The 25,797-nt window shown below is 48.0% G+C and overlaps 1 protein-coding gene across 4 annotated transcripts in view; it reads right to left on the reverse strand.

The window, feature by feature from the left end:
* Positions 1 to 25,797, reverse strand: part of NUP93 (nucleoporin 93) — a 77,045-nt gene that overhangs the window by 30,035 nt on the left and 21,213 nt on the right. Inside the window, exon 1 of one of the 4 annotated variants that reach the window (XM_042886108.1) lies at positions 4,061 to 4,141. The exons of the other annotated variants lie outside the window; for them this stretch is intronic. The gene's annotated coding sequence lies outside the window, so the exon portion shown is untranslated. Of the gene's footprint in view, positions 1 to 4,060; positions 4,142 to 25,797 lie in introns of those variants that run through there. 4 annotated transcript variants of the gene reach the window in all.

Raw genomic sequence — 25,797 nt, forward strand, 5'->3', positions numbered from 1 at the left:
CACGCACTGATGGGCTCTTTTTGACAGGAGATTGAAAGTCTTTCCCATTTACTGCAGTAAATGAGGTTAGTAAACTCTCTTCTGGCTGATAGAAGTCTCTTAATTACTTCCATCAGTCAGGCCATACTTTCAACGCTTGATCTTAGCATTCAAGCTGTCAAGAGAAGGCCAGTGTTGCCAAATAGAGCGCTGAAGCTGTGGACGTTGACAGTGATGCTTACTTTCCACTGGCAGGGGAAGAAAGGAGAAAATGAAATTAACAATCTGGGACCATTTCAAGCCAATTGCTCTTTGCAGAAAACATTTTAAAGTGCTGGATTTCCAGTTGATCCAGTGAATCTTTCAAAGGATCAGCAAGGATGATAATTACACTGCTAACAAACATCATTCTCGAGCACTGGGAACAGAAGCTCCAGATGAAGGATCTGATGTAATTATCTCTACCACTACTTTGTTGTTGTTTTTTGTGTTGTTGTTGGGTTGGGTTTTTTCGTTTTTTGTTTTTTTAAAGGAAGGGCTGAGAATGTCACAGCTGCATAGAAATCAGTGCCTTCAATCCAGTCTGCGTAACAAATCAACACCTTGAAGAGATGGGATGGAGCCTTAGGAAGGAATCCCCTTGTTAAACAGCATGTTCTCACGTGCCTTTCCCCATCTAATGTAGGAAGTGCAAATGGCAAAGCTCACATCTGACCTCTCTACAAGCACTCAGTTCCAGGATCTAGTTACAGCAAAGTCCTCCCAGTCTAACAAAGTTGACGTTCGTAAACATTTTCTACAGAATTAATTCACTGTTGACTAAATAGGAGAAAACAGGGAAAACCAGGAGGGCTTCTAGTTTGCTGAGGCCCAAGAGCCAGTCGTTGCATTTTGTTCATTCAAAGGAACAATTCCATTGGAGAGAAATCTATGGGAACTGCTAGCTAGCAGGCAGTGCAGCCAACTGCTGGGCTTGGGGAAGGCTCACTGCTGTGCCACTGGCCTTCCCAGCAGACCCACTGAACCCTATCCATGCACACAGTGTGCACCATGCTCGCAGCCAGCGCTCCCATTTGTCTCACATGGAAGCACAGGCAGGAGAGCTCTTCTTGCCCCGCAGGCAGACAGAATTTCAATGGCAGCAAGTCATGAAAATACACAAACCTGGCTCAAGCTCTGCTCCGCTAGCAATGGTTTTAAAGATCGTAGCAATTCTAAAGCAGCTGACTTTGTGCTCCAGCAAGACCAAATTTTGCAAAGCTGCAGCAGCTAGAGCACGCCCAGCAGCGCAGTCCTTCCTCCTGTAGCAGCAAGTCGGTGTGTGCACCACTGCAAAGGATGCAGTGTGCTCACAGGAAAAGCACCTTCCAGGAGACAGAGCACCACCAGCAGCCTGGTAAGCTTTCTAGGTGCCTCCCTGTGCAAGTGGAAAATACACTGTGCTAATCTTGGCACAGGGACAAGACCCACCATGGGCAGGGCAGCAATGTGACACTCACAACTGAATGGTGCCTTTAATCTGCATTGTGTGGTGAGCCTTAGGCAAATATGCATAAGCAAAGTGCTTGCTGCCCTAGGCTAATACCAGCAGTACAAGAATCTCCTACATTTGTGTGTTATTTTAGCAGTTTAGACTGTTTGATTTGCTGAACTCAAGCAGTTTTCACAGTAATCTTCAGACCGTAGCCAGGAACACAGGATTTTGTTGTGTTGGATAAATATCATTATTCCTTCTGGCCAAGATGGCAGAACTCCAGCTGCCAAAGCAGCGCTCCTCACGAAGGCAGTGCACCTCCAGCAGGAGCAGAGAACAGGGTGTGCGCTCTCCACCGCTCGCTGTGACCATCTCCAGCTGGGAAGGCGCTCTCTGAGAGCGGAACCACACGCGGCGCTTTGCTCCTGCTGCAGCCAGGAGGGGCCAAACACAGCAGAGTAGTCTGCAAAAATCAGAAATCCCAGCATAGTGATACGACTGGGTGAAGTGGGGCACCTGCTTTCAGCAAACAACTATATAAATGTATGCTACGGTAGGTACAAGTCTGTCAACCACCATATATACCACTGATGTATCTGATTATTATGGCATCTGTAAGTGTTATTCCACACGCTATGTCTATCTCCTCTATCACACCCAGATGCTGCTGCTGTTGCACACAGTACTCTTTCCTTCCCAGGCTCTGCAGGCCTCTGCTGCGTCACGTTGAGATGCACAGGGGAATGCTGGTAGAACTGGTTTTAACAGGGACTTTCCAAAGTCCAATGCTTTAATGGCAAAACACATAACACTTTTTCTAATGTAAAATTTTAGAATAAAGGAGTTCAGAGTGAGGCTCTACTCTGCATACAGTTATTATCCTTCATGGCATGGATCAGCTGAGGCAGTAATTGCCAATGTAGCATAAGAACAGTGGGAGGAACCGCACTGCCTTCCCAGTGCCCTCCTCCTCCTCCTCCCCAGGCACTGCGTTCCTGCCTCCCCGCGATGCCCTGGGGAGCTGTGAGCCCACCAGCAGCACTCCTGGCACCGTGCTTTGCCATCATGCCCACGAGCGCAGGGCTGCATCAGCACAGGAGCTGAGCTCCTCCACCAGGTTCCCAAACACTCGGTGAGTCGCTCTGGGATGCAGAGCAGTGGTCTCAGCCTGCCATGAGCAGCTGCAGTTATCCCCTGCCCTACAAGCATACACCGATTAAAAAGTGCAAACAAGATGCTTTTCTGCCACCTGCCCCAAACCAGCACCAAAGTTACATCTTGTTTGGACCGCATTTTCTGAACTCTGAAACAAGTGATGGATCTCTGGCCCTTTGGATCTGACTCATAATACAACCTTCCATTAAAATATTTACAGTGTGCTAACGAAGAATTTCTGACCATCTGCTGGAGCACATGATTGCACCGACCCCTCCAGCAGCAGGCTGCTAAAGGAACTCTGAGAAGATGCACAGATCTCAGCCACTGCACAGCCACAGCCAAGCCTGCAATACCCCTCAGTGAGAACCTCTCCGCATCAAGCAGAGCAATGCCTTGCACCAAGCCATCAAAACTAATTTCACTGATGACGCCATTTTCTCATTTCCTTCGCTGCCATTTTAGCACAGTGGTCGCTCTGTGCTCTCAGGCAGTGGTGACAGCTGGGTGCCTCCCAGTGCAACCCCACATCCCAGCACCCGGCAGTGCACCCTGACTGGGAGCAAAGGGAGTGGGCTGGGAGGCTGTGGGAGATGCACAGAGCGAGGCATGTCTTGGGGACCACCGACAAGAAGGACAAGCTGTGGAGCGGCTGCTTGCTGCTATCAGCCAGCCTCCCTGAGCTCACCAATCCAGATTTTAGTGCAAATCTTCATCCTGCCCTGTCCCTATTGGTGCGTTCTCCTTTTGCTCACCCAATTTGGGGCACGTAACCTTGTTGCGCTGAGAAATGGGCAACATCAAGCTTTTTGTGAAGAGAAACAAAGTACCTTATTACTACTTGTGCATCTCTTCTTTCACAATCTCAGACATTTAAAAGAAGTTAAGCACCTCTAGCTGGCACAGAACTCTGAAGACACAGGGAGTGCCTCCCAGCGCTGCGGGAAAGCAGAGGCAAGCAGAAGCACCAGCCTGTCCTGCGAGCCCGCAGCAGGCTGAGACCTCTGGGAAAAACCCAAGTGGGAAAGGAAAGCCTTCTGAAGTTTAAAAAAAAAAAAAAAAGAAAAAAAAAAGAAAAAAAAAAAAGCTCAAGTCAGCCCTTCCTCCTGAAGGATTTTACATCATTAAAATAATACTAGAAAAAGCTACGTCTGGAATATGCCAGTTACAACCAGCCCAGTCTATTTCGCAGACACCTTAGTGCTCAGACAGCAGAGCACTCAGAACAATCCTCTGCTGCACCACTCGACCTGTGATGCCGAGCAACCTTCCCTTTTCTCAGCATCTCCCCATTGTGCTACAAACATGCACTTCCAACTTCCCACTGCTGAGGGGGCACCGCAGACAAAAGGTCCCCCCCCACCACACCGTGCCCGCCCACAGTGCTCAGGAGGAATGAGGCACCGGCCCCAGGTGCTGCCCATGGAGAGCAGGAATCCCACTGTCACAGACCTGCAGCCAGGTGCTCACTGCTGGGACTCGTGTTCCATACGCTCATTTACAGAGCTCGGACGAACTCTGTCTCCCACTCACTTCAGACAAAGGAAAATAATTTGCACCAGCACCAACGGCAGCGTACCAAGCTGCCTCCCACACAGGGACAGCCCTCCAGCTCCCCACACATTGCAGCCTTCTGCACAAGGAACTAACATGTCGCTGAGCTGCTGCCGTGGCAGGACCCTTACAGCACCAGCAGCCTCTTTTACAACAGGCAACTTGCAGGCACACTGTGCAGCAATCCCATTTCTAACAGCTCGGGCACAGCTAACAATAGGAGAGCGTAAGTGGCACACGGGCGTCCCGGCACTGTGCTGCAGGGCCTGTGCTGCTCCCCAGTGGGATGAAAAAGCAACCCACGCCATAGCCCTGCCCCCAGGGAAGAGCTGGGCAGGCAGAGCCCACAAGGCAAGCAGAGCCAGGGGGCAGGCAGCCCCGCTGCACACTGCAGACCCCCACCCTGCCATCGCCACTCACTCCTTGCTGTTCTCTCCACCAGGATTCTCCTGGCTTTCCCTTCCCTATCACACCCTATTCACTTGAAGGAGAGGTGGGGTCTGGGCTGCAGACTCCAGTTCACTTAAAATAATACACTGTGTCTCATCCAAGAAGCTAGCGTAGAGAAGAAAAAAGAAAAAAAAAAAAAAAAAAAAGCAAACCCTGGTACCTTTGTTGGCTTTGATGAGTGGAAAAATTTTCCAGCAGACTGTCCTTATTTTTCATTTTCATCCCACATCCTCACTTCCAAATAAAATTCAAGAAAGTTCAGGGTGCCTCCTAAATAAGCCCTAAGCGCATCTGCAGGAGCAAACGGTGCACCAACATCTCTGCGCCACAATGAAAGCCCAGGAAATCGCATCTCAAAGCAGCACCCTTATTTCTGTCCAAAACGCTCCCGTGGACGTTCCACAGCCTGGGGAAGAGACCACGGGAATGAGGACACTCAGAAAGTTACAGGGCTGTATTTGTCCTTATCAAAGAGCAGCGATGTCGGAGGGGCTCTGCAGCACAGCCCTGTGCCGGGCTGCCCCACCCAGCAGCTGCTCACAGCAGGGGTACGGCACAGCCCACAGAATGCAGGGTCTGCCCCGAGCCACCCACCTGTTCTCCATCACCCATCTCCCACCTCAAACAGCAGCAGCAGCACAAAGGAAAAGCAGAATGAAAGACACCTGAAGGAAAAGGCTCGCTCCTACCCAAGCAAGCTTTTCACCTTTGTTGTATACATTTTGAAACGCACCCATTCCTACCTGCAGATCTCAGCGCCCAGCAGCTACAAACCTGTCAGTGCCGGCTGCCCGCGCTCACACTGCTGCTTCTCTGCATTAATGCTCAAGTTTTTCGCATCTTTAAAATAAAAGAAAACCTGTCAGGGCTGAGACCAGGAGTCCTGCGCTGCCATGGGAGCGCGGCTGCTCCCCGCGGCTCGGCGCTGCAGCGCATCTCTGCTTCCTCCAGTGGTGCTCGATTCAAACGCTGGGGAGCACCAGCCTGAAACCAGTAACTGCTGGGAGTAACAGTCATAGGTTACAGAAGGATATTTTATTGTTAGTGGGCTGTACCATGTAGCAGTTGGGAGGGGGTGAGGCAGACACAAGGCGATTTTTTTCCCCCAGCCACCGCAATTACTCTGATGTGAATTTTTGATGACTTCCGACATATTGCATGGTTAATCATCGCTTCAGCTGTCACGTTGGGTTAACGTGCAGAATGCATTTGCTGCATTGTGATGCAGCAGCACGGCCACAGCTCGTGGCACCAGGTGTGAAGCTATTCCCTTTGCTGAGCTGCATGAATTTGCACATACCGTGAGGGGCTGAGATAACAGGCGGTTTGATTTCATAGGGCGTAAGAAAGCTTCTGCCATTTTAGACCTGCAGCAGTCGAGCAACTTGTAGAGGCTGAGCATTCTGCTGCATATTAATTGGTGCCGGTGCTGTTTGCAGAGAGCTGCACTCCCTTTGTTCTGCTGCATTCGGTTATTCAGTGGTTAAAAGCTGTAGGTGCTGTTTACCTTAAACGTTGATCTTTTTGGTAGCTTTGCCCACAGCACCCAACTGTGAGCACACACCTCAGGCACTGCCACACAGCCCTCTGACTGATACGTGCTCAGCCCAACTGCAACCTCCTTCAACATGATGCAGAAAGCACACTCATGGTAAATCATCGCACACCAAGAGTAAAACGCGCTGCTTAAAAATAAAGAGGGCTCCTTTGCCAAGCACCACTTCTTCCCATGCGCTTTAAGCATTCAAACGAAAAGCATAAGGTTATGCAAAATGCTAACGTGTGCTTTCCATTGTCACCAATAGAAAAACAATACTGCGAGCGACCGTGCAATTACAAGCGGGGATGTAAAACAGCAGAGATGAAGCCATGCTAAGAGCCAGTCACCCGATGATTAAAGTCAGGCCAGTGTATTCCAGCAGTCAGGTGATGGTGCCATCATTACAGTGCAGAAAGCCAGAGAAAAATCGAGAAGCGGACCACCCCCATCTTAAAGAAAAAAATTACAAGCACCAAAGACATCAGGAATGCATTTGCTAATGCGCACAACACACTGCCATGAGGAAGGGTTGCACAGAACAGGGGCTGAGCGCCCTCAGAGCGGTACCTCTGTGGTGCCAGCCCTGAGAAAACACACACACACACCAATGTCCTGCCTGGGGATGGCTGTGTTGGTGCCTAACGAAGCACGGTGAGCGCCCTGCTGCACACGCTGTACATCACCACAGTACCCAACCAATTCATTACTTCCATTTCTGTTTTAATTCCAACACCATCACGGGGGTACAGGCTGAACACAAAGCACCAGTAAAAATGGTGCAGAATATTTCATGCAGAGGAAAGCCAGGCTCTGAATTCACATTGCGCTTTCTGGTTTGGGTGCAAGTCCACTTCTCAGTAGCAGGCTTTTAGGAGGTGCTCTGTGAATGGGGTTTGCCCACCCCAAGGCACCACCAGGCACCTTACACAGTGCCAACACAGCATGTTGGGGCTTTGGAAGCAGCAGACCTGGCCCCCAAGGCTGCTGTAAGGAGCGGGCAGAGCTCTCCCTGCTTTGACCCAATAAGCACTGGATAGAATACCTGAATCTTCATACCAGGAGGCTCCAGAATGGGAAAAAAAAACAACAAACCAAACAGGTCCAAGCCCACCAAAGTTCCAAGTTCCACCAAAACCACTGATTACTACCCACTATGCTCCAGAGTACAAGAGAAGTCCATCCTGGGGGAAGACAGGCATTTATGCAGGAGCCATCCAAGCCAGGCACTACTCCAGCACTGCAAGCATCCATGCTGCCCCTTCTGCCCCACGCAGCGCCCTGGCTTTGGGCAGCTTGCCACTCACATACCTCCCATTGCAAAATGCTCCAATAGCACACAGCCACCAGAGCAAGCGATGCACAGAGCTCTTGCTCTCTAGCCAAACTTTCAAACAGGTGAAGGGCATTATCTGGAGAGACAGCCTGCTCTAAGGACAGCCTGCAGCCCTGCTCATGGCTTTCCAAAGCACCACGGATCTGGAGCTGTCAGCAGCTGCTTTAAAGATGCTATTTTACAGAGGTTCTCTGTTTTTTTCCAGCCATGTAACGTACTGCAGGAGCTACTCCCAGCTGCAAAACTACACATTACAGATCAGCACAGTTTACATTTTTGTTTTACACTTTGCATTTTCGGCCTCAGTGTTGCACGGAAAGCTTTCCTATGTGGCTCAGCACACGCTGCCTTTCCTTACCTGGCTGTTTCTTAAATTAACAGCTTTGAGAACGAGAACAGAAATTATTCACCCAAACGGCAGTTAGCATGACGGATAGGGAGCAGTAAGCATGACTGAGACGTGGAACCGCCCCTATTTGCGTGCCACCAATGCAGCAGAGTGCTCAGCCTGCACACATGTCCATCACATCTGCACTCAGATATTACTTTGGGAGGAAGAGAGAAAACTATTGCTCAGGGTTAGTGGGCCATAAAGGCTTTACTTTTGAGTAGGAAGTGTAATATCCCAAAGACAAAGGTGAAGCAAGGATCACACATCAGCCGTGTGAACTGCTTTAATGCTTTTAGTTGTGACGCTTGCACTGGAATTGCCTGGACAACCCACATCTCTAACTATGTGGTTTTATGTAGCAGCTCTTCACAACATCAGCAGATCAGCCATAAATGGTATGTTGGATTTAGCAATTTTTGTTGTTCTCAAAACCAAAACTCAAAGCAAGAGGTGCACCGAGAGGCAAGCAGAGCCCTCAGTCCCTGCCAGCATGCAGGTGTCCTGTGCCCAGAGCGCTGCCCCTGTGGGTGCCCAGCAAAGGAGCTCCTTCCCTCCTTGCTGCCACTGCCCCTCTGGGTGAAGGAGAGTCCTCCACCATCGCTGCAGAACAAAATACCCTGAGTTAGAAGGGACCCACAAGGGTCAGAGTTTAATCCATGCTATCACTCCTACCTTAAAGCCAAAAGAAATTTAAAAAAACCAAACCCTAGAACAGCCAGTATACAGTCTCCGAAATGTCTTTTCTCCTTCTTTTCACTCAGGCAGGGGTGAGAGAACGAATACAAGAGGCACTGTTTGGTCTGATCTTGCATCAGCTCCTTCCTGAAGTCTTGCAGCTGTGATGCCCACTGCCACTGACCAGCGTTAGCCAGCGAATGCTAACAGAGGCATTGCTGGCAGTGAGTTAAGCAGCAGCAGGCAGCTTCTTCCCAAAAGTCTTTTTCTTTGCTGCTTCATCTGATGCTGCAGCAGCAGCAAATAGTGCACTGTCATAGCAGGGCCAGCGGGTGCCTTGCAGCACCCCTCCCTCTCTGCAGGAGGCTGCTGGTGCTGCCTGGCACTGAGGGTCCCTGGGCAGGAGGCAGCAGTGCTGCTGGATCTGCACTCGTCCTCTCCTCCAGAGGGAGGCAGAAAGGAGAGAGGAGTCCAATTTTGGTAGTTGGGAGTGAAGGAAACCCAGGCAAACCCCACCTTTCACGGCAAAGTTGCTGTATTGCCATTCAAACAGCACAAGAAGTCAGCTGGGCTGAACACACTGTAATGCTACCGGCCCAAGTGTGGAAGTTTGGGCTTTGCGGCAAAGGGCGAGCTTGTATGGACTGGGAGAGCAAGTTACCCAAAGTCGAGGCCAAAATGTGAACTGGGAAGCAATCGGCCTCCAGCAACACCCAGAGCCCTCAGAGAGAGCCTTCCTCCCACAGGGAACGTCCCCAGGTCCCCCCCAGACCACAGTGAAGGCCTTATCACAGAAGCCTTATCATTATACGCAGCCCAAAGGAAATCAAGCTCCAGCACAGCTTTCTGGGGCTCAACATACCCCAGACAAAGCAATCCAGAGTCCCCTGGCACAGGGAAGGTGCAGTAGAGGGGACTGCCAATAACCTGCAGCACCATTCTGCCATCCACAGAGAGCAGTGTCAGTTTCACAAGGAACAGAGGGCCTGCTCCCATTCAGCAGTGACTATTGCCTAGCTACCTTGCGGCTGCATTTATCTGAGAGGCAAGAGCAGGAGCCAGCTTTAATTAGATCCCTTTTAACAAAGAACTGGGGGTATTACCCATGCTCTCCATCAAGTGCTAATTGAGATGGAAGCATTTAAACAAAGCACAACAAGTGTCCATTTACGTACAGCTATTGTTAAATATCTACTCGGAGATTATCCCCAAAGTTATAATGTACCATGAATATTCAAACCGTTTTCCTTCTTCAGCATTAAAAAGAATAATCACCTTAAAAAAAAAAAAAAAAAAAAAAAAAAAAAACACAACTGGAAGCCAAACAGCTATTTTGCATCAGAATTGGAGGAACGTTTTCAACGTGTCAGTGCTAATGTACAAGGGAAAGGAGAGATGGCTCCAGCTTCTGGAGCATGGAGCTCTGCCTGGAAAGTCTTCACACAGCATTAGTGCAGGCTGCAAGCCTGTAATTACACGGGGAATGTGTTCACTTTTAATTCAGGACACTAACTTCTTTTTCCTGTGCAAGCCCTGAATGTCAATGCCTCCCATAGATGACTGCAAGCCATTACCTTAGCATCACAGCAGGAAAAACCCTTGCATCTCCACGGCCTATTCAACCACATGGTCACCAACATCCACACCTTCATTTCTAAGCTCATCTTCCCAGCTACTGAATTTCTTACAGCCTTCCCTTCCAAAGCTGAATTCCCTCATTCCTGCACCCTCCCACAGCGATGAGTTAACCTAACACCGACCAGAGGCCCAACCCATGTGAACAACTGTCAAACGCCAGGTCCATGGAATCACAGAACCCATCTTTCACCTCTTCTGACCGATGCCTCCGCGATGCCCACAGGGAGAGCTGATTTAAGAGCACCCTTTGACACAGCCCAGCGATGAATTATTAACTCAGTGGAAGCTGCAGAGCACCAGCTCGGAGCAATCACGAGCCTTCTCCCATGATTAAACCAGAACACAATTATCAGTGCTCTGCTCCTCACAGAATGCCTCTGAAATCTCCCTCACACAAAGCCCGGAAGGCACCACGCACACATCCACGCTCATACGTGGGAACAGAAACAATTCTGTGCTTTTACATTTGTTCCTTCAGAGCTACGTTATCAATTGTGAATGGCCTAAGAGAGCTCTGTCTCTCCCCGCACTGTAGCGATGATATGTTCCAGTATCACAGCAAAAGGTGCCAGGAGGGAAAAGACAGCACAGAGGGGTTCGCAGGTGGTCTGACACACAGAGTGCGCGTGGATGTTTGCTTCGGGTGGGATGCCACGCAGCTCCACACACAGCACAGAGGCAGGGCGAAGACAGCGTTTTAGGTTTTCAGTAGCAAGGGAGCTAAATTTGTACTCCTTTAATCACAGCTGCCAGCTCTGTAGAAAGCAGCACTGGAACCACTGCCCTGCAAGGGCAGCAAAACAGCCACGTGCACGAGGGCTGAAACCAACCAGAGCAGCACAGCCTGCTTTGTCTCACTAGCTGTGCTTTTCTCATAGCGCAAGCACAACCGTTATCAGTACTGGCATCTCAGTGGGCTTAATTAGAAGTCAGGACGACTCTATTCAGGCCTTTCTGCAGCGCTCATTGCATTAATATCCAAGTGCCTTCCAGTCCTGCAGTACACGACACGACTAACATCTGTCACATGTTGTTTGTTCTCTCTTTCCTGGGGGAGTAGAAATGGCATTCACAGGGGTGGAGGAACAGCTAACAACTGCGAAAGGAGACCCCAGCCCTGGCTCAGCTCCCCCATAATGAGCCTGTGCTGGCCAGATCCGCTTGGTTCGTGTTTCAAGATTATCATCATTACCATAATAATTAAGCTGTACACATTAAGACGTAGCTTAGCACCAACTCTTCTCCCAAGTAACATTTCTATGCACAATTGACAGAATTGAAAAACAACTGAAAACCTAGCCTTGGCAAGGTCTTCAAGCAGTCCAGAAGGCTTATCACTTGCAGGACACATTCTTGTCTTTGCCCGACACTCCTTGTCTTATCAGCTCAGCATACAGAACATTGAGGATGCATCTTCCTGCAGAGGAATTCAGGGTCCATCTCTACAGTTTAACAGAAGTGGAAGATGAAGGAATGAACAGCTTAACCTGCTGTTACAACTCCTCCAAAACATGCCACACAGCTAAGGAGGTTGAATCTGGAATTTTACATCCAGGAGACAGCAGGTAGTGCTAATATTCCTACTGCACTCACCTGGCCCCATGATCCTCCATTTGTACATCTCTTCCCTTTTTATGTCGGAAATGGGCAACGGCAGGGGAAGAGTCACTCCCTGGTATACCCCTACCATCACTTTCTCTCCATACGTCCACCCAAACCCTGCAAAACTGAAGGTAATAAAAGTCCACTGAAAACTGAGTAACAAACTCTCTGGAAGAGAAGGCAAAGACTCAGGATGAACGAGGGGAATACATACTGCTTTCATTCAGCACAATGTGTACAGCCATACAAAACAGGGATTAGTCTTTCACAAAAAAAAAAAAAAAGGAACAAGGTTTTTAAGAGTACAGATCAGGAGGCTCTCAGGAAGGACAGAGGCTGACTCAGAAAACCATTAAAAGGACAAAGTGACTTTCAGATGGAAGTCACTGGATCAAACGTGAACTAGGCCAGCACAGCTGCAATGAAAGCATTTAAAAACTGACAACTGGTTTAAGCAAAAGCCTTGTTAAGCTTCCCTCAGCTCCTGCGTGGCAGAAAGGAGCAGAGAGCTTCCCTTCTGTATGAGCCCCACACGTACAGCCATGTGCCCAGAGAGCAAAGCGTTACTCACTGCAGGAGCAGAAGCCTGAGAACTGCGCTGCCCCATCTGCTGAAAACGGATAAATTATTTCTTTCAGTTGAGGCTTGCTACCTTGGTGTGCTCATTGATTTGCTGCTGAACACACGCAGTCAAACCTGGATATCCCCCTGGTTTCTATAAACAAGCATTAAGATCACACTGCAGGTTTTAAGCGGATTAGTTCGTTAACGCATTTTCGTGTAAAACTTCACAAAACTTACTCATGAAAAACAGACCCACTAAACATCATGTTTCCTTTCCTCCAACTGCTCAGAAAAGGCTGTGACCATCACTAGAGGCCTTGCCACACCACAGGCTGCAAGGCGTGCCTTATGAGAACCCTTACTGCTAAAGGACCTTGCATAAGAAGAAGCCCAAAGAAGACAGACAGGGCTCCAGGACAAAGCCCCCTAATGCAAAGCAGGAAATGCAAGGCATTCAGCACTCAGGAGCTACACCCAGCAGTGCAGCAGCTTTAACTCTGCTCATCAAGCACAACTTGAGCATTTCCCATCCACCTTCAAAGGGAACTGGTAAGTCCACCACTGGACCGTGCTGCAAACAGGACCTCAAGCCCAAAGTCTGAGCTGGGTGTCCCAGCACTCCCTGAGCTCTGCGCACAGCCTTTCCCTGCCCCCAGCTGACCCAGCCCTGACACAGCTCTGTGCTATTCCCCATTGCCGTCCCCAGAGGGCAAAGCTCAGCGCTGCCCCTCAGGAGGAGAGCTGGAAGGACACACTAGGAGGCAGAGAAAAGAATACTTGACTTCACTTCTAAAGGAACATTTACTAATGTTTGCTCCAAACAAGATCTTCCAGCTGCTGAAGCTCAGTGCTACACAAAACGCCAGTTCCCTGGGTCCTCCATTACCAACAGGAGCCTTTCCTCTGTGTCCACACATTCTTTCTACGGTTTCTCTTAGCCATCCAAATTTGTGCTCCTCAGATGTTAAGCATTCGAGGAATGCCATCCACCCCTGCCCCTTGCAGGCCTACTGGGCCTATTAATTCACATCCTGGAGAGAGAGTTCATCATCTCCTGCAATTGCCAGTACCTAAAAAAGTGGAACAGGGCAATTTAAATTGGCATTGCAATTATTAAAAGTCTATAAATAGTCGCTGCCACAGTGTGAATTAAATCGCTATATACTAACGTCCTCTCTTTTCTACCTTTTAATACTGAATACTGATTAAATCAGGTAAGCAGGGACCATGCCATGCGAGTCAATGGGAAGGGAATGTAAGTGCTTTGGAATTGGGTTGTATGTCATGCAAAGTCAAGCTGAGAATCCAGACTAGTTTATCACATTCTTTCCTTCACATTCAGTAGGAAAAACAGCAACGAGACGTTTCCACAGCACTCTGTCTCCAAACACAACTTATTGAAGAGCCACCATAAAATCCCGCAGATAAGCCACAGAAATGGGTGAGAAACACACAAGAAAATCCCAAAGTCATTTTTCCAGCATTTTCGTTGCTTTCATAAAGCCAGCTGAGCAGTAAGGTGCTGCCCTGCACAGCACTGCCACATTTAGCAGAAAGAGGAAAACAGGCAGGGTCAGATGGGTGGGGGAAGAAACAGAATCCGAAGCCTTCCATGGCAGAAAGACTAGCTGAACACAGATACCAGCTTGAGTTTCACTTGGGTAACAGCACCACTCACACTGGAACACGTGTCGATGGAGCAGCTCCACCAGCTCCCAAAGGGAACTACTCGTTTGCTCATATCATGCTCATTTGCTTTGAAAAGGTAGAATCTAACAAGTAATAACCCTGCTTCAGAGCATCTTGTTATTTAAGGGAAAGCTGAAGTGACAGGAAGGGGACTGCAGCGAGTCTTGGCTACAAGTCTGAGCAAGAAAGATTAAGTAACACCCAGGCCAGTAGCCAGAGGGCAAACTCTTGGCTCCTCACCCCTTGGGAAGCAAACCCCGCACATTTGGTTGAGCAGAAAGCTGTGTCAGCCTCCCTTAATTTCCAGAGCATATTTCTAGCTCGGTTTAACTATTGCTCATCATACAGGTTGGTACAGACAGCAAGACCACTTTGCAGAACCAGAGCAATGGTGCTTCCCAAGAGCATGTCCTCACCACACACAGCCAGAGACAAGCAGCAAGCAAAGAAAGCTTATCCCTGTTCTACAGGAGTTTGTGGTTCCGTAAAAAGGAGACTGAGAAAGCAGAACAGCTTGAGATGTCACCTGAAGGAACACCAGGACTTGTTCAGAGAACAGTTAGGAAAGAAGGGTATGGGGGCAACTGCTGGCTGATTGCAATGGAAATACCTCATCAGAAGTTTTCCATTCCTACCTATCAAATCAATACAAGAAAAGTCACTGCAATCCACAGAGGTGCCCTGCACAAAGACTGCTCCTGTACAACAGCAACAGGCCTTGCATACCTATAGTCCTAATCACTGCAGCCCTTCCTGCAAGTTAGAGAACTGCCCCATCAGAACTACAGCCCTGAGACAAGCCAAAGGGACCAAGTGGATGGAGCACGTCCCAGCACCCAGTGTGGGTGAGCACAGACCGCCCACAGCGCTGCAGGGAACACAGAGCCATACCCCACATCTGAGAAGAACTACAAGATAACAGAGATGTTCTTGTGGGCAATGCTGCTCACCTGTAACAGAAAGCTTTGCTCTAGAAGGAAGAAAAAAAACAAAAAACAAAAAAAACAAACAAAAAAAAAACAACAATGGCTAATTTTAAACCAATAAATTAAGGACTGGGGCACCTCTCCTATAAAAACAGGCTGAAGAAGCTGGGCTTGCTCAGCCTGGAAAAGACAAAGCTGTAGGGAGACCTCACTACAGCCTTCCAGTATGGGAGAAATCACCTTTCTACGTGGGTAGACAGCAACAGAGGACAAGGGGGAATGGTTTTAAACTAAAGGAAGGGAGATTTAGATTAGATGTCGGGGGAAGTTTTTCACTGACAGGGTGGTGAGGTGCTGTAACAGCTGCCCAGAGAGGCTGTGGATGCCCCGTCCATCCCTGGAGGTGTTCAAGGCCAGGTTGGATGGGGCCCTGGGCAGCCTGGGCTGGCACTACAGCTAGCAGCTGGCAGCCCTGCCTGCTGCAGTGGGGATGGAACCTGATGACCATAGAGGTCCCTTCCAGCACGAGCCATGCTATGATTAACGAATCGGTGAGAATGCTCCGCATCCCCAAACCTCTGTCAACAGCTCAGCAACACGGGTGTATAACCAAGATGTTATAATTGCAATATAATCAAAAGAGTAAGGCAAAGCTGTATAACCAAGATGTTATAATTGCAATATAATCAAAAGAGTAAGGCAAACAAGGATCACAAAAGAGAATAAGTAGAAGAGCTTACCCTTGGGTTGAGCTCACTAGAAGATATCAAAGAGGAGGATCTCCAGAAGAGATCCTTCCCCTCTGGTAACCAGCTCTTAAATAGGTCCAGGAGGGGTGGAGCCTGGCTCCACCCCTTCCGGTAGCACAGGTGAATTGCCTTCACCTGTGCTCCTCTGGCTGACTCATGGCTCACCTCAGGTGATCAATCAGAGGTTCAGGCCGTGACTCAGCAGTTCCCATACACTCCACCCCTTCACGGCGTGAACCAATGATCAGGTTAACAAAAGGGTAAGCTTTCCCTAATACAGAGATCCGGTATATCGCGACGCTTATACAATTTTATCGCGACGTATGTTGGTACAGTTCAAGACAAGTGATGATTAGTGGATGTCCATACTCTTCTATGGGCCAGTGCTCGATGATGTGCCTGGAGGCATGAGGTCCTGAGGTGCAAGTCCATTCTATGTTCCATCAGTCCCATGCAGACCATCACCGGGTGTTGTACGTGATCTGACAGCAACACTGGAACGCTTGATGGCATTTTGTTCCTTCCGGTGGTCCTGAAGGCTCACAGACTCACGGGGAGTAATACAGATGTTTTACAGGTACCAGGAGGGGAAGGTCTGCTCTCCAGGGCAAGATACAGGCCGTATTTCTGTCTTGGGTCAACACTTCCGCTTGTACTGGGGCACGTCCTGGCTGCCTGTACCACACCTTTTTGCCGGATATCTGCGGCTGCATAACGATATCAGGCACCAAAGGAGGTGTCCTGATCTGCCATAGGGACATGATGGGGGTCCCTTTAGCAATAAAGATCGGAGTGTTGACCATAATATCAGTAGGCCATGTACCTATTACTGGAGGGACTACTGAGCCTCCCACCTCCAATAGTCTCCCCCAAGGTGCAAGTAGGCCACACCACTTGGGTCCTACCTGCACCTTCCAGGGCCATTTTATTTTATGGGTACCTGGCTCTAAGTTTTCAGGGGCAGGGAGCAGAAGATTATTTTCATTACCAATTTGGGGTCTTACCTGATGATCAGTGCCCGTAATTTGGATCCTAAGCGGGGTGGCCCATGTCGTCTGCAACATTCTCAGGGCACTGGGTCTGCCATCTCGAGGTCTTTCATTCAGGTCCCGCAGGGTTTCATACAGTCTTTTTGTCCACCCCTGCAAGGACTGGGAGTCTGTCTTCAGGGCAGCCTTAAGAATACCATTATAACGTTCGATGAGGCCTGCCCCTGTTGGATTATATGGCAGGTGGAATCGCCATTCGATGTTATTTTCTTCTGCCCAGCGCTGTATCGTTGCACCAGTAAAATGAGTCCCTTGGTCGCTCTCGATGACTTGAGGTGTCCCGTAGGCAGACATCAGTTTAGTGAGTGCCTTGATGGTATACGCCTGGTTTGCTTTCGGTACTGGATAGGCCTGCAGTAGCCCACTTGCAGTGTCGACACAGGTCAGGGCATATCTTGCCCCTTCGGAACGAGGAAGGGGCCCGATGTAATCGACCTGCCATCGCTGGAGAGGATTGTGTCCCCTAGCAAGATGGGCTGTTGTTTCGGGCAACGATCTCGGTCTCATCTTGGAGCAAGCGTCGCAATCCTGGCATGCCTGGACGATATCAGATAGTTGTATGGGCAGTCCCCATGCTTTAGCAGCTGCCCACATTGTCTTTTGTCCAGCATGCCGTAGCTTCTGATGTAGCCAGCGGGCGATGTTCTCAGATGGTGAATTCTCAATCCATCGAACTCGGGCCAATGTGTCGGCTTCATCGTTTCCCGGTGACTGTAGGGGCTGATGACCAGAAACATGGTAGACACGTACAGTCCTGTGTTTGACCGTATTCCATATATCTAACCACATGTCTTTGCCCCAGATCGGTCGGGCGTGGATAGTCCATTCCTGGGTGGCCCACTGTGCAATCCAGAGAGTGAGCCCCCGGTACACAGCCCAACTATCTGTGCAGATGTTCAGGATACCATCACCGGGTTCCTTGGTTATAACCATCCACACGGCTCACAGTTCTGCCCATTGGCTGCTCTGACCATCCCCCTCATCGAACCAGATTGTCTCGGTGGAAGGATGATATGCTATTGCTCTCCACTTGCTCGGGTTGCCCTTGCTGGACCCATCTGTGTACCAGGCATCTTCAGGGATAGGATATTTTCCCTCGTGAACGGGACTCTTCTCTGGTGGAGCGACCAGTATTTCTTTTGGTGCATCACTGTGATATGTAACTGGGCCTAGGATCTTCTGAAGTTCTTCTTTCAAGGGGGATGAAGACAGACTGCTCCTTTGGCTGAGATAGGCGACCCATCGTGCCACTGTTTGTGCTTGGGCCACCCCTGTCTTAGGAAGGTGGGTCAGATCCTTCACCCACCCCTGAATTGGCAGAGTGGTCTTGACTATAACTGCAGCTGTCTGAGTTATTGGCTCTACTGCCTGTAATGCCGAATAGGCAGCCAATAACTGTTTTTCAATCATACTGTATCTTTCTTCTGCTCCGTGCCAAACCTGAGACCAGAAACCAATGGGGGTCCGAACAGAACTCTGGCGCTGCCACAGGCCCCAACCGAAGCCGTCTTGAGTAACATGAACGTCCAACTCGGCTGGGAGGGTAGGATCGAATATACCCAATGCCTGAGCTTGTTTAACTGCCAGTTTTGCTTGTTGGAAAGCATCCTGTTCGGTTTTCCCCCAGTCCCATAGCTGCCCCTTTTTTGTGAGTCTGTATAATGGCCTTAGCAGCTGCGCTAGGTGAGGTATAAAGGAACGCCAATAACCCAATATACCTAGAAACTCTTGCAGCTGCTTTGATGTTGTAGGGACTGGAAATGCCTGAACCTTATCTATAACAGCACTGGGTAGCACTTTGGTCTTTCCTGACCAAACCACCCCCAGGAATTTTACGGACAGGCCTGGACCTTGCACCTTTTGGGGATTTATAGCCCATCCCCTTTGTTGCAAATAGGCAGTTAATGAATCAGCTGCCTGTCCTACTACCTCCAGTGAGTCGGATGTCAACAGGAGATCATCAATATAATGATATAGGTTAACATCATCAGGTTTTCTCCAGTCAGCCAGGTCACGCGCCACTAGATTATGACAATACGTTGGTGAATGCACGTACCCCTGTGGCAGGACCTGAAAGGTCCACTGCCTGCCTCCCCACGTAAACGCAAACTGATCTTGCGATTCCTCAGCAATTGGGATACTGAAGAATGCATTTGCTAGATCTAGGACACAATGATAGGTTTTTATCTCCCTACTCAATGTGTCCATTAGGGAAGCAATATTGGGTACGGCCGCATGAATAGGCGGCGTGACCTTATTTAATTCTCTGTAATCTACTGTCATCCTCCATGTGCCATCCGACTTTCGCACTGGCCATATGGGGGAGTTATACGGGCTGTGTGCAGGTCTTATAATGCCCACTTTTTCTAATTCCTGCACCGTTCTTGATATTTCATCTTGCCCACCCGGGAGTCTATACTGTCTAACATTAGTAATCCGGCGCGGTTTCGGCAGGCAAACAGGCTCATGTTTCGCATGGCCTCTTAATATTGCCTGCACCGCCCGGATACTGAAACATCTTTGTCGAAGTCTGAACTCTCCCACAGTTGTTTGGAGAGCCAGACCCCATAGAATGTCTATGCCCAGGATGTATTCTTGGACTGGGGCAATAGACACCTTGTACTCCCGGGGTGGGAGACGCCCAACCCCCAATTTTAACCATGTTTGGGTGACAGGAATAGTCTGTCCCCCAAAACCACCAATCATCACTCTGTCGCCATGAAATTTTCCTGGATCTCCATAGATAATTGATGTTTCTGCTCCAGTATCCACTAATGCCATAACTCTCTGAATATTTTTTCGGGACCAATAAATTGTTAATTCTACATAGGGCCTCTGGTCCCGTCTGGAGGCCCTACGGGGACTAACACCCCTCGTCACTGCATGAATTGTGCTAGGGCCAGTTCTTTTGCTTCTGATGGCTCAGGCATTGTGGCCCGAGACACCTGAGGTGGCTTCTTTTTCCTGTTAGGAATAATAAAATCTTCTAGGTTCCATGTTGTTGTTGGAACCCTCTCTATAGCTCTTACCCTTGATTTCTTAGGGTAGCTCTGGAATTTTTGATTGTCCTTTAGTTGTCTCCAGAGCTGGAGAAGGACGTGGTTGGGCTGGCGGTCGATCTTAGCAAATTGGACCCCAGCCCGAATTAAATCATTAAACATTTGTTTTCGGGATACCCTTATGGGTCCCGATGGAGGAGCTCGAGTAGCCGGCATTCTGGTTTTATTTACCGGCAGGACCTCTGCTTCCTCCAAAAACCGAATATTGCGCCTAGTCCGCAGGCGTTCTGTTTCTCCCAAATCGGCAACTAACTGGGCAGTCTGCTGGACTACGGCTTCTGATGCTACAAGGGGATTTAATATCGAAACTAGGGTGCCGTACAGATGGGAAGGAGCTTGTTGTAGAATTAAATCTCTCATCCCTGCCGAAAATTTAACCATATCAGGGCCATCAAATGTATCTTCATAGATGGCCTCTCTTACACCCAGTTCACGGATATAGTTCTGAAGGTCCTCCATAGAGGACCACATACCTGTATGTAACGGTATGTCTGATTTATTCGGCCATACCATACGGCAGGCCGCCATTAACCATTCTAGTATGGAATGGTTTTCATCACGATATTGATTGCCCACGTATAACCTTTGCCTAAGAGCAGGATGGACAGTCATGGTGGCCAACTTAGATATTTCTGGGCCATTCACCACGACACTTTCTGCCCCAGAATCCCACAGTCTCAATAACCAAGCCGGCACACTTTCTCTGGGCTTCTGCCGAAATCGTTGTACTAAGTCCATTAATTCTGTTGCTGTGTATGGCCGAGCTGTCACATGTAAATGAGTCTGGGCAGGGGGCCATTGATCAGGCGGCACCCCTGCCGGTCTGTCCTGTACTTTTTTTGTTTTTTGGGTTATCACAGGACGGACCTCCAATGGATCAGTTTGAATTGGACATTCAAGGTCTGATTTGGATTTCTTGTTGTCCTGATCAACGAAGTCTGTTGATTCAGGAGCCTGGTCATCATTTATTGAAATATTACGAATTTGGCTTACAGGAAGATGTAGAATTGGCTTCTTCCCCGTTAAAACGCCAAGTTCGTGCTCTAACTTTTCAATGCGATCTTTCAAAAGCTGATTTTCGGTTTCTAAAGTATTATTTCTTGAGTCCGCATGATTTAAAGCGGTTAATAGTGGCCATGCCACCATGGAGGCAGCCAATTGTCTTTCTTTGGTAATGAGAATGTCCTTGCCAAGTCCTTGAAAATAGTCTGCCATGCGATATGGGGAGAGATTGCCCATAACACGTAAGGGACCCCATTTTTCAATGATGGCAGCTAACTCGTAATAGGGCGATCCCTCAAACCCTGGGATCTGCCCTGGAATCATTTTCTCTAGGGGAGTATTGTTCTCCCCCTTAACCCATTTATAGAAATTCCACAGGAAAGACATGTTAATTTTAGTATATTCAGCCTGCCTGGCTCGCCAAGTGTATAACCAAGATGTTATAATTGCAATATAATCAAAAGAGTAAGGCAAAGCTGTATAACCAAGATGTTATAATTGCAATATAATCAAAAGAGTAAGGCAAACAAGGATCACAAAAGAGAATAAGTAGAAGAGCTTACCCTTGGGTTGAGCTCACTAGAAGATATCAAAGAGGAGGATCTCCAGAAGAGATCCTTCCCCTCTGGTAGCCAGCTCTTAAATAGGTCCAGGAGGGGTGGAGCCTGGCTCCACCCCTTCCGGTAGCACAGGTGAATTGCCTTCACCTGTGCTCCTCTGGCTGACTCATTGCTCGCCTCAGGTGATCAATCAGAGGTTCAGGCCGTGACTCAGCAGTTCCCATACAACGGGGCATCTTCAAAAAGAAAAACCGAGAAGTTTCAAAGGCACAAACCTCAAAACATCAGGACTGACTGCCTCCACCCCTGTCTTCTCAGTGCCTCCATCTTCACAGATCCATTGCAGTGTGTAAACGTTAACAAGCACAAAAACAAACAAGGAAACTCAAGACTTGCTTTTACTTTTTTTTTTTTTTTTTCTTTAAATCCAAACCACATTAGTACCTTTGGATAGCCAAATTATATTATAAAATGCAGGATTTCAACATTCTGGCACCAAGCCAATATTTTAATGGATGTTCAAACACTAACTAAGGAAATGGTTGTGCATTAAGCCCACCAATAAGTCAACAATCAATATGCCAGTATTACAGTAAAAATACAATGCACTCCTTGATAACTGCTTCTGGCCTCATCCTTCTCTGTCAAGCTCAGCTCCAAATAAAAAATAAGGCCTTCTGAAGAAGAAATAAAGCACACATTTCACTGCTACCAAATATTTTTCTTGAAGTCCAGACCTAATTGATCCTGTGGGTTGTACAGATTTCTTGTTCATTTATTTACTCAAGAGGGTAAAAAAGTCAGGAATAAGAAGTACAGAACACCAGAAACAAAATTAATCAAGCAAATCAATAGGTATGAGCAGCAAAATAAAGCAGCCTCAAACAGCTAAGCCCCAAGCAACTGCTTCCAACTTTATCTCCAAAAAGCATCTAAATCAAAACAAAACAAAGAATCGCATCAAAGCATACTAACATTCGGGGCTTAATCCAATTCATGGATTTTAATTGCCTGCACAGCATCAGTCCTGTATGTCCTCCCTCAACATATTTTATCAGCCTGATCATATGAAGCCAAAGGCAAGCTCTGCAGAGTACAAGATTTGAACACCCTCTGGAAAGCACTGAGCATCAGGCAGAATTGCTCTGCAATGGAACAAATGCTCTCAATTGAGTTAGCTCTGGCTTCCTATTCTGAGCCACGGTCGTAATGCTGAACCACCGCTCTATTTCTGAACTGCAGAAAGAACAGTGGGTTCTGGGGAGCTGGAGAGCTGCCTACATCCAAAGAAAGGTTTGGGGTGAGTCTGCTTCTCAGGGAGAAATGGTAGCAGCCATTGATCCTCCACTGTGAAATCCATGAAAACAGGAGGACAAAAACTAAATCGATTATTTTTATCTCCACAGCCTTGTGAGCTCAGTACTGAAATGGAACTTCATCACGGCATGGCTAAGGCAGCATAATAGCTTAGGTAAACAAGGCAGCTGAATTCTCCATTTGCTTCCCAGAGCCTGCAAACATAGAGGGAAACAGAGAATGATTGTTTCGGAAATCCTCCCACAGATACTCTACATCTATTTGCTCAAACTATCTTGTGTCCCTGGGGTTCCTGCCAGAAACAAGAAAGCAAGGCTGTGGATCAAGAAAGACATTTTGCTGATGCTTGGAAGCCTGCACCTGGAGGTTATGCTCTGCACCTTGAGGTTGAGCTCTGCACAAGGAGCCGATGCAGCCAGCCCAGCCACCAAAGACCAGGGACACACAGGGGGCCCAAGAGTGCGCGATCCCAGCTCAGCATCAGGTCCTGCTGCTCAACTCATGCACCCTGTGAACACGTGCAACCTAAATAACCCATCTCAAGTGAGAGGATTCTATAAAATACTGCTGCACAAAGTGATTGTTACTGGGTAGCAGGCGACGGCTGTATTGACTCGAGTCTCCCAGTCTATGACTCTCATCAACTGCCAGTTTAATTGAAGGGTTTTGCACGGCCGCAGTTTCAGCTCAGAGAATGAATGGCAGCCTTAGCACAATTTCCACTTGGAGAAGCAGGAGACGTCCAGCTCAGACTGGTGACAGCCCCTGCAAACGTCACTGAAATAGAAGGAGGGGGTTCAGCGTGGCTGCTGTAGCATGGCTTCAATTCCTTGCTTCAGGTGGGGAAAGGAGCTGTGCTGGCAGTCACTGGAGCACAGGAGCACCAAGGGCTCTGCTTCTTAAGCAGTGCTGAGCCTGAAAACCGCTGCTGAATACCCTCACCCTTCCTGTGGTCTGGTGTCAGAAGGAAAGCAGCATCCAGTTAAATGCTGCTCAATAGTGAGCAGGAACACAACCAGCACAGAGGTCTGTAAACAGTAAAAAGGAAAACATCTGTACAAGTTTCTGTTACAGACTCTGCCAACCTCATAAGAGCCAATGGCAAATGCGGACTCCTTACTTCCCAGGTGAGGAAACTGACGCACAGGAAGGCATTTTTTAATTCAATGTCAAGCATGAAATTAGCAACAACAAAAAAAGCAGGTCTAGCTTTCCTGAGTCCCTGTGCTGAAAACAGCTGCTGCAGAAGGCTGTTTTAAGTAAATATACCTGCTGAGGGGGGCCAGGCAGACAAGAATCCAGAAATTCAAGGGTCAGATGCCATTCAATATTTGAATCAGTGCAATAAGGCACCACAGATATTTAAAATGACATTCCTGCTCCAAAATACTCTTAGAACGTATTTCTTGCTTTCAAAGTTGGTAAGTCTTATTCCCTTCGTTTCTCTGCCCAAAGAGCTTCCCCTATTTCCTGCTTGTCCAGAGCACATCTGACAGCAGTTGTGTTTGTTTTGAACACCCTGCTTTCAAAATGTAAATGGATAAATCTGAAGTGCTGAAAACCTGCATCTGTGGCTCCTCATGACAGCCCTGTTCTAAATTCCCCAAACAAAAATGTACCTCCAAGATCACTCTTCATTTTTATTGCTATTTTAGAACGTCCGGCTTCAGAAGTTAAACATTTGGGCTCCAATTAATGTCTGCTGTAAAATAATGTACAATACCCTTTTGCCATTGGATGATTCCAAAGCATGGAGAGCACAGCAGTTGCTTAGATCTGAATACAAATAAAGAAGTCAAAACATGACAAAAGCGTTTTGATTTTCCATATGCAACAGAATCTCTCAATTATTCCAGCTTGACATAGAAAAAGCAGGGACAGCCATTACTATAAGTTACGGTTTGAGATTTTAAGGCAACATCTTTTCTTTAAGTAGTCACAGTGTGTGCTGCCCTGCCCACCGCCCTGCTTTCCAAATATAACATTCAATAAGTTGCTGCAAATGGAGGTAGAAGCTATGCAGACATGCATAGTTAATGCCCTGCCTGTCCACAGCTGCAGTTCAACCCACCGAACCGCAGCTCTGCTGGATGTGCCAGTCCTGTACCTCCCAAAGCTACATTCAACACCAATTTACAGAATGCACTCCCATTTCAACCTTCATTTCTCCATGCATCTATATCCCGGCCTGCCAGTGCAGTTGTGCTCCAAACCAGATGTACGTCAAAAAGCACTGCTTTCGTGCAGATGTTTTGAAGAGTAGTGCTGCACTTCAATTATTTCTACTGACAACAGACCTAGAAAACAAGAATAGTAGCCCAAAGCAACTGGCTGCAAAACTGTCAGTTTGAGTAAACAAGATTTAGACTGTGCAGCCATCCCCATTGACAAGAGCTAAATCAATCAGTACTCGGTATTATCATCATTGTATTTATTACTTAGATCAGTGCTGCTTCCACAAGTAAGCTTGTAGTGCCACCAGCGTTGCACGAAGGCACATCACTGTGTGACCACATGGAGGTCTCAGCAGAAGAGGCTGCCAATACTGATGCTCGTATGGTACCATCTGACTGCTCTAGAAACTGTAAGCTGAGTTTAACTATTCAATACTTCACAGCAAGGCCAAAGACCTGGTGCTATAAATGTTGTAAAGGGTTGTTCTGAGACAGAAAAATAGGAGTGGAATAGATAAATAAGCTTGGGAGTTGATCGTAAACTCAGAGGAGCTTACCTTGTCTGCTCAAGGACAAAAGGCTCCATGAATTCACACGTTTAGCAGAACTCAGCTTCTCAAGGCAGTGCAATAACCAGCTTATAAAAACAAACTGCAACACTTGCTGAAAAATAAATCGTGAAAGAAACAAAAAGCCCTTTTCTTTAGTCACATGTGACAGCGATTCAATTTCACCGTCTACTGCATACATTTTCTATAAGGCAGATAGGTACACGAACCTTGCCAGGATGGTTTTCAATTTATCACTTTGGGAACTTCAGTCGGAATAAAAGATGGAATCAAGCAATCAATTACCTTTGACACTGGTGACAGGGCCTCAGTGACGTGAAAGCACAGCCTGCTTGGCCATCAACGCTC

Source organism: Lagopus leucura, unplaced genomic scaffold, assembly GCF_019238085.1.
Source record: "Lagopus leucura isolate 7727_CA_CO unplaced genomic scaffold, USGS_WTPT01 Super-Scaffold_100054, whole genome shotgun sequence".
NCBI lineage: Eukaryota > Metazoa > Chordata > Aves > Galliformes > Phasianidae > Lagopus > Lagopus leucura.